The 9,333-nt window shown below is 52.7% G+C and overlaps 1 protein-coding gene across 1 annotated transcript in view; it reads right to left on the reverse strand.

Annotated features, from left to right (window-relative positions):
- LOC115184157 (E3 SUMO-protein ligase PIAS1) overlaps positions 1–5,151 on the reverse strand; it is a 37,016-nt gene extending 31,865 nt beyond the window's left edge. The window contains exon 1 of the mRNA XM_029745157.1: positions 3,456–5,151. The gene's annotated coding sequence lies outside the window, so the exon portion shown is untranslated. The remainder of the gene's footprint in view (positions 1–3,455) is intronic.
- Positions 5,152–9,333: the final 4,182 nt, after the last annotated feature.

Raw genomic sequence — 9,333 nt, forward strand, 5'->3', positions numbered from 1 at the left:
GTGTGAGAGACTGGTGAGTGTGTGTGACTGGTGAGCGTGTGTGTGTGTGTGTGTGACTGGTGAGCGTGTGTGTGTGTGTGTCTGGTGAGTGTGTGTGTGTGTGTGTGTATGTGTGTGTGTGTGTGTGTGTGAGACTGGTGAGTGTGTGTGACTGGTGAGCGTGTGTGTGTGTGTGTGTGTGTGTGTGTGTGTGTGTGTGTGTGTGTCTGGTGAGCGTGTGTTCAGTTCGCCCTTCCTAACTGATGGGATCTCCTCCTTGCAGGATATACCAACAGAACGTCTTGGCCAGAGAGCCAGGCTTCAGCTGCTGCATCTCCTTGCATCACAGGAGTTGAAAGCTGCTCATCCAAATCATGAACAGGTGGTTGATGCCAGGTGGGAGCAGCATTCACCTGAGGATAGACATTTTATGTTGAAGGAGGTTGAAATGGATTTACTGTCAAACGGAGGCTACCTGTCATCATCGTCCCCTGATGAGTTCCAGTGTGATAGAACATGTGTGTACACAGAGAGTTACCTGACTGACTGGACCGCAAGCAACAATATCAAACACTTTACTGACTTACACTTCATATAAAGAAATCAGACAATTGAAATGAATTCATTAGGCTATAATCTATGGATTTGACATGACTGGGAATACAGATATGCATCTGTTGGTCACAGACACCTTTATATTAAAAAAAATATTTTAAAAAGTTGCCACGTGGATCAGAACCAGTCAATATCTGGTGTGACCACCATTTGTCTCATGCATCGTGACATCTCCTTCGCAGTTAACTTCTTATGGCTTGGGGGCAGTATTTCGACGTCTGGATGAGAAGCGTGCCCAAAGTAAACTGCCTGTTACTCAGGCCTAGAAGCTAGGATATGCATATAATTAGTAGATTTGGATAGAAAACACTCTAAAGTTTCCAAAACTGTTGTATAACAGAACTGTGAGTACAAAACTGTGAGTATAACAGAACTGATATGGCAGGCGAAAATCTGAGGAAAATCCATCCAGGAAGTGGGATTTTTTTGATGTGGGTATTTTCAATTGAATGCCAGTGTCTAATGGATTAGGACCCAGATTGCAGTTCCTATGGCTTCCACTAGATGTCAACAGTCTTGACATTGCTTCAGGCTTGTTTTCTGAAAAATTAAGAAGAATGAGACCTTTCTGTCAGTGGACTGTAGAATCATGCAGTGCTGGTTTGCGCGTGTGACCGAGTGTGCGCCCTTCGTTGTTTTTCGTTTCTATTGAATACGCTATTGTCCGGTTGAAATATTATCGATTATTATGAGAATTGACAACCTGAGGATTAATTATAAACATCGTTTGACATGTTGTGACGAACTTTACTAGTACCATTAGGATGTACTCGTCTGCGTGTTTTGACCGCCTTTGAGCCAGTGGATTACTGAACAAAACGCGCCAACAAAACTACGTTTTTGGGATATAAATAGGGACTTTATCGAACAAAACGAACATTTATTGTGTAGCTGGGACTCTTGTGACTGCAACCATATGAAGATCTTCAAAGGTAAGTGATTAATTTTAGCGCTATTTCTGACTTTTGTAATTCCTTTACTTGGTTGTAAAATGTTTGTATGCTTTTGTAAGCGAGGTGCTGTCCTCAGATAATCACATGGTATGCTTTCGCCATAAAGCCTTTTTGAAATCTGACAAAGCGGCTGGATTAACATGAAGTTCATCTTTAAGCCGATGTATAACACTTGTATTTTTTATGAATGTTCATTATGACTATTTCTGTATTTTGAATTTGGCGCTCTGCAATTTCACCGGATGTTGTCGAGGTGGGTCGCTAGCGGAACGCCTGCACCAGAAAGGTTAATCAGGCTGTTGATTGTGGCCTGTGGAATTCTGTCCCACTTCAATGGCTGTGCGAAGTAGCTGGATATTGTACACACTGTCATACACGTTGATCCAGAGCATCCCAAACATGCTCAATGGGTGACGTCTGGTGAATATGCAGGCCATGGAAGAACTGGGACATTTTCAGCTTCCAGGAATTGTGTACAGATCCTTGCGACATGGGGCATTATCATGTTGAAACGTGAGGTGATGGTGGCGAATGAATAGCACGACAACGGGCCTCAGGATCTCTGTATAACCCCACCGCCATCATGGGGAACTCTGTTCACAAGGTTGACATCAGCAAACTGCTCACCCACACGACGCCATACACGTGGTCTGCGGTCGTGACGTACTGTCAAATTCTCTAAAAATAAGTTGGAGGTGGCTTATATTAGAGAAATTAACATTCAACTGTCTGGCAACAGCTCTGGTGAACATTCCTGCAGTCAGCATGCCAAATACACGCTCCCTCAAAACATGAGACATCTGTGGCATTGTGACACTGCACATTTTAGTGGCCTTTTGTCCCGAGCACAAGGTGCACCTGTGTAATAATCATGCTGTTTAATCAGCTTCTTGATATGCCACACCTGTCAGGTGGATGGATTATCTTGAAATGCTCACTAACAGGGATGTAAACAAATCTGTGCACAACATTTTACAGAAATAAGCTTTTTGTGCGTATGGAACATTTCTGGGATCTTTTATTTCAGCTCATGAAACATGTGACCAACACGTTTATATTTTTGTTCAGTGTAGTTACCTGATTGACTGGACAGAGTAAAGCAGATCATTCAGGGCCAATCACACTGAAAGGCACCAGGCTGAAACTATACTGACAACAGCTTAATTGGCTTCTTTTTGATTCCACACACACACACACACACACACACACATGAGGGGTCTCTCTTGACGGAGGTAATTACTTTCCGTTTAGGATGGTGGGGGCGGGGAGGGGAGAGGGACCAACCAAGAAGAACCCCCCCCCCCACTAGACGATTCCCAAGGCCCAACCACCAGGTTCCCCAACTCATCTGCATTAACAGAGAACAATGTGTTTTTACTGCCTGTCTGTCAAAATGGGTCTGTGGTTCTCTCTCCACCACCTGGGGTGCAATTAGAGATGTGGTGAGGTGGATTTACCACAGCACCCAGTCTGCTACAATACTAGATGGTAGAAAGAATACAAACATCCATGTGATCCTCGAGTGCAGCAGTTGGTTCCTAACAACGGTCTTCTTCCTCCCGGGCGCCCGAGCTATAAATAGACTGTTACTCTCTCTTCCTTCTCTCTCTCTCTCACATCACCCCCCCCCCCACTCTCTCCCGCTCAATCTCCAGCATCTGATTTGTTCCAGCCATTGGCTGCAGAGTGGAGGGATCTGTGAGGGGTGTGTTTCTACGTTACTGATGGAAAGGCAAAGGGTTAACACACACACACACACACACACACACACACACACACACACACACACACACACACCCCTCCATCTATCAGATCTTTACTTGACGTCTGCTTCTGACAGCAAAGCACGGCAAACAATGTTCCTAGATCAGCTCTTATGGTAAAAGTAGTTTGAGCTCACGTTTGTACCTTTTCTTTCTGGGGAGAATGTGTTCTGGAGTCAGTTCTGACGTAGAGGAGGAGATGAGAGGGAACTACAAGCTGGGAGAATGTGTTCTGGAGTCAGTTCTGGCTTAGAGGAGGAGATGAGAGGGAACTACAAGCTGGGAGAATGTGTTCTGGAGTCAGTTCTGGCTTAGAGGAGGAGATGAGAGGGAACTACAAGCTGGGAGAATGTGTTCTGGAGTCAGTTCTGACGTAGAGGAGGAGATGAGAGGGAACTACAAGCTGGGAGAATGTGTTCTGGAGTCAGTTCTGGCTTAGAGGAGGAGATGAGAGGGAACTACAAGCTGGGAGAATGTGTTCTGGAGTCAGTTCTGGCTTATAGGAGGAGATGAGAGGGAACTACAAGCTAGGGAGAATGTGTTCTGGAGTCAGTTCTGACTTAGAGGAGGAGATGAGAGGGAACTACAAGCTGGGAGAATGTGTTCTGGAGTCAGTTCTGACGTAGAGGAGGAGATGAGAGGGAACTACAAGCTAGGAGAATGTGTTCTGGAGTCAGTTCTGACGTAGAGGAGGAGATGAGAGGGAACTACAAGCTGGGAGAATGTGTTCTGGAGTCAGTTCTGACGTAGAGGAGGAGATGAGAGGGAACTACAAGCTAGGGAGAATGTGTTCTGGAGTCAGTTCTGACGTAGAGGAGGAGATGAGAGGGAACTACAAGCTGGGAGAATGTGTTCTGGAGTCAGTTCTGACGTAGAGGAGGAGATGAGAGGCAACTACAAGCTAGGGAGAATGTGTTCTGGAGTCAGTTCTGGCTTAGAGGAGGAGATGAGAGGGAACTACAAGCTGGGAGAATGTGTTCTGGAGTCAGTTCTGACTTAGAGGAGGAGATGAGAGGGAACTACAAGCTGGGAGAATGTGTTCTGGAGTCAGTTCTGGCTTAGAGGAGGAGATGAGAGGGAACTACAAGCTGGGAGAATGTGTTCTGGAGTCAGTTCTGACGTAGAGGAGGAGATGAGAGGGAACTACAAGCTGGGAGAATGTGTTCTGGAGTCAGTTCTGGCTTAGAGGAGGAGATGAGAGGGAACTACAAGCTGGGAGAATGTGTTCTGGAGTCAGTTCTGGCTTATAGGAGGAGATGAGAGGGAACTACAACCTGGGAGAATGTGTTCTGGAGTCAGTTCTGACTTAGAGGAGGAGATGAGAGGGAACTACAAGCTGGGAGAATGTGTTCTGGAGTCAGTTCTGGCTTAGAGGAGGAGATGAGAGGGAACTACAAGCTGGGAGAATGTGTTCTGGAGTCAGTTCTGACTTAGAGGAGGAGATGAGAGGGAACTACAAGCTAGGGAGAATGTGTTCTGGAGTCAGTTCTGACTTAGAGGAGGAGATGAGAGGGAACTACAAGCTGGGGAGAATGTGTTCTGGAGTCAGTTCTGACGTAGAGGAGGAGATGAGAGGGAACTACAAGCTGGGAGAATGTGTTCTGGAGTCAGTTCTGACTTATAGGAGGAGATGAGAGGGAACTACAAGCTGGGAGAATGTGTTCTGGAGTCAGTTCTGACGTAGAGGAGGAGATGAGAGGGAACTACAAGCTGGGAGAATGAGAGCCGCTCTACTTCTTCAGTGGAGCAAAGCCCAGCTGGAGTCTTAGCTAGTCAGTGGCATCATCCAATTGTTTTATACATTACAATACACACACACACACGTTTGCACGCTCACACAGACACGCATGCTCACACACACACACACACACACACACACACACACACACACACACACACACACACACACGAGATCTGTAACTAATCACTCACAGAAAGGAGCCAAAACGGTTTAGCTCCTCTCACTGTCACCCACGGTAACAGACCGCTCCGTTCCGCTCCACCACGGTAACAGACCGCTCCGTTCCGCTCCACCACGGTAACAGACCGCTCCGTTCAGCTCCAGCACGGTAACAGACCGCTGCACCACAGTAACAGACCGCTCCGTTCAGCTCCACCACGGTAACAGACCGCTCCGTTCAGCTCCACCACGGTAACAGACTGCTCCACCACGGTAACAGACCGCTCCACCACGGTAACAGACCGCTCCGTTCCGCTCCACCACGGTAACAGACCGCTCCGTTCCGCTCCACCACGGTAACAGACCGCTCCGTTCAGCTCCACCACGGTAACAGACCGCTCCGTTCAGCTCCACCACGGTAACAGAACGCTCCGTTCAGCTCCACCACGGTAACAGACCGCTCCGTTCAGCTCCACCACGGTAACAGACCGCTCCGTTCAGCTCCACCACGGTAACAGACCGCTCCGTTCAGCTCCACCACGGTAACAGACCGCTCCGTTCCGCTCCACCACGGTAACAGACCGCTCCGTTCAGCTCCACCACGGTAACAGACCACTCCACCACGGTAACAGACCGCTCCACCACGGTAACAGACCGCTCCGTTCAGCTCCACCACGGTAACAGACCGCTCCGTTCCGCTCCACCACGGTAACAGACCGCTCCGTTCAGCTCCACCACGGTAACAGACCGCTCCGTTCAGCTCCACCACGGTAACAGACCGCTCCGTTCAGCTCCACCACGGTAACAGACCGCTCCGTTCAGCTCCACCACGGTAACAGACCGCTCCACCACGGTAACAGACCGCTCCGTTCCGCTCCACCACGGTAACAGACCGCTCCACCACGGTAACAGACCGCTCCACCACGGTAACAGACCGCTCCACCACGGTAACAGACCGCTCCGTTCAACTCCACCACGGTAACAGACCGCTCCACCACGGTAACAGACCGCTCCACCACGGTAACAGACCGCTCCGTTCAGCTCCACCACGGTAACAGACCGCTCCACCACGGTAACAGACAGCTCCACCACGGTAACAGACCGCTCCGTTCAGCTCCACCACGGTAACAGACCGCTCTGTTCAGCTCCACCACGGTAAACGGTAACCATGGATGCCATACCAACCTCCCCCCAAAAACTGAACCTTCCAGACTGATTGTCTTCCCTTTCCCCAACAGCCATAATGAACCTTTATTGTCCCTATACTGGGGGAGACCTGTGCAGCCATCCTCTCTACTCTACAAAGTAGCAATTAACACATTCCAGAGCTCTTGCTGCAGCGACACACACAACACACACACTCCTGCTGCATGCTTCCTGGTATTAGTTCAGAGTGATGGCTGTTCCCAGCCTGGCAGCCATCACTGCTATGTGAGGTGATGTATGGAGAACACATTGAAGAGGAGAGATGCTGTGTGTGTATCTTGCAGCCTAGCTAGCTGTATGGTTGACTGGCTGTATTGAAGTGTATCGAGCTGCTTGCTACTGCTTTGTTGCCGTTTCCTGTCATTGCGTGAGAAGCAGGTTGTTTAGTTGGCGATGAAAGGAGCTGTTTAGAGGGTGAGCAGGGGGGGGTTGTGTGTAGTGGGGGGGGTCGGGTTGTGTGTAGTGGGGGGGTCGGGTTGTGTGTAGTGGGGGGGGGTTGTGTGTAGTGAGGGGGGGGGGGTCGGGTTGTGTGTGGTGAGGGGGTCGGGTTGTGTGTAGTGGGGGGGGGTTGTGTGTAGTGAGGGGGTCAGGTTGTGTGTTGTGGGGGGATCAGGTTGTGTGTTGTGGGGGGGCGGTCGGGCTGTGTGTAGTGGGGGGTCGGGTTGTGTGTAGTGGGGGGTGGGGTCGTGTGTAGTGGGGGGGGGTTTGTGTGTAGTGGGGGGGGGGGTCGGGCTGTGTGTAGTGGGGGGTCGGGTTGTGTGTAGTGGGGGGTGGGGTTGTGTGTAGTGGGGGGGTCGGGTTGTGTGTAGTGGGGGGGGGTTGTGTGTAGTGAGGGGGTCAGGTTGTGTGTAGTGGGGGGGTCGGGTTGTGTGTAGTGAGGGGGGGGGTCGGGTTGTGTGTAGTGAGGGGGTCGGGTTGTGTGTAGTGAGGGGGTCAGGTTGTGTGTAGTGGGGGGGTTGGGTTGTGTGTAGTGAGGGGGTCGGGTTGTGCGTAGTGGGGGGTGTTGGGTTGTGTGTAGTGAGGGGGTCGGGTTGTGTGTAGTGAGGGGGTCGGGTTGTGCGTAGTGGGGGGTCGGGTTGTGTGTAGTGGGGTCAGGTTGTGCGTAGTGGGGGGTGTTGGGTTGTGTGTAGTGAGGGGGTCGGGTTGTGTGTAGTGAGGGGGTCGGGTTGTGTGTAGTGGGGGGGGGGATTGTGTGTAGTGGGGGTCAGGTTGTGTGTAGTGAGGGGGTCAGGTTGTGTGTACTGGGGGGTGTTGGGTTGTGTATAGTGAGGGGGTCGGGTTGTGTGTAGTGGGGGGTGTTGCGTTGTGTGTAGTGGGGGGGTCGGGTTGTGTGTAGTGGGGGGGGTTTGTGTGTAGTGGGGAGGTTGGGTTGTGTGCAGTGAGGGGGTCGGGTTGTGTGTAGTGAGGGGGTCGGGTTGTGCGTAGTGGGGGGGGGGGGGGTCGGGTTGTGTGTAGTGAGGGGGTCAGGTTGTGTGTAGTGGGGGGGGTTGTGTGTAGTGGGGGGATCGGGTTGTGTGTAGTGGGGGGTCGGGTTGTGTGTAGTGGGGAGGGGTTTGTGTGTAGTGGGGGGGGGGTTTGTGTGTAGTGGGGGGGTTGGGTTGTGTGTAGCGGGGGGGTGTGTGTGTAGTGGGGGGGCGGGTTGTGTGTAGTGGGGGGTCGGGCTGTGTGTAGTGGGGGGGGGGTTTGTGTGTAGCGGGGGGGGTTTGTGTGTAGTGGGGGGGTCGGGTTGTGTGTAGTGGGGGGGGGTTTGTGTGTAGTGGGGAGGTTGGGTTGTGTGCAGTGAGGGGGTCGGGTTGTGCGTAGTGAGGGGGTCGGGTTGTGCGTAGTGGGGGGGGGGGGGGTCGGGTTGTGTGTAGTGAGGGGGTCAGGTTGTGTGTAGTGGGGGGGGGGGGGGGGGTCGGGTTGTGTGTAGTGAGGGGGTCAGGTTGTGTGTAGTGAGGGGGTCGGGTTGTGTGTAGTGGGGGGGGGGGGTCGGGTTGTGTGTAGTGAGGGGGTCAGGTTGTGTGTAGTGAGGGGGTCAGGTTGTGTGTAGTGAGGGGTGTTGGGTTGTGTATAGTGAGGGGGTCGGGTTGTGTGTAGTGAGGGGGTCAGGTTGTGTGTAGTGGGGGGTGTTGGGTTGTGTATAGTGAGGGGGTCGGGTTGTGTGTAGTGGGGGGTGTTGCGTTGTGTGTAGTGAGGGGATCGGGTTGTGTGTAGTGGGGGGGGGTCGGGTTGTGTGTAGTGGGGGGTCGGGTTGTGTGTAGTGGGGGGATGGTCGGGTTGTGTGTAGTGGGGGGGGGTTTTGTGTGTAGTGAGGGGGTCGGGTTGTGTGTAGTGGGGGGTGTTGGGTTGTGTGTAGTGAGGGGGTCGGGTTGTGCGTAGTGAGGGGGGGTCGGGTTGTGCGTAGTGGGGGGGGTCGGGTTTGTGCGTAGTGAGGGGGGTCGGGTTGTGTGTAGTGAGGGGGGTCGGGTTGTGTGTAGTGAGGGGGTCGGGTTGTGCGTAGTGAGGGGGTCGGGTTGTGCGTAGTGAGGGGGTCGGGTTGTGTGTAGTGAGGGGGTCGGGTTGTGCGTAGTGAGGGGGGTCGGGTTGTGTGTAGTGAGGGGGGGTCGGGTTGTGGCGTAGTGAGGGGGGTCCGGGTTTGTTGAGTAGGTGAGGGGGTCGGGTTGTGCGTAGCGGCGGGGGGGGGGGGGGGGTGGTCGGGTTGTGTGTAGTGAGGGGGTCGGGTTGTGCGTAGTGAGGGGGTCGGGTTGTGCGTAGCGGGGGGGGGCGGGTTTGTGTGTAGTGGGGGGGGGGGGCGGGGTTGTGTGTAGTGGGGGGGGCGGGGGTGTGTAGTGGGGGGGGGGCGGGGTTGTGTGTAGAGTGGGGGGGGGGGGGGGGGGGTCGGGCTTGTGTTGGTAGTGGGGGGTGTTGGGTTGTGTGTAGTGGGGGTGTGTTGGGT

Source organism: Salmo trutta, unplaced genomic scaffold, assembly GCF_901001165.1.
Source record: "Salmo trutta unplaced genomic scaffold, fSalTru1.1, whole genome shotgun sequence".
Lineage (NCBI taxonomy): Eukaryota > Metazoa > Chordata > Actinopteri > Salmoniformes > Salmonidae > Salmo > Salmo trutta.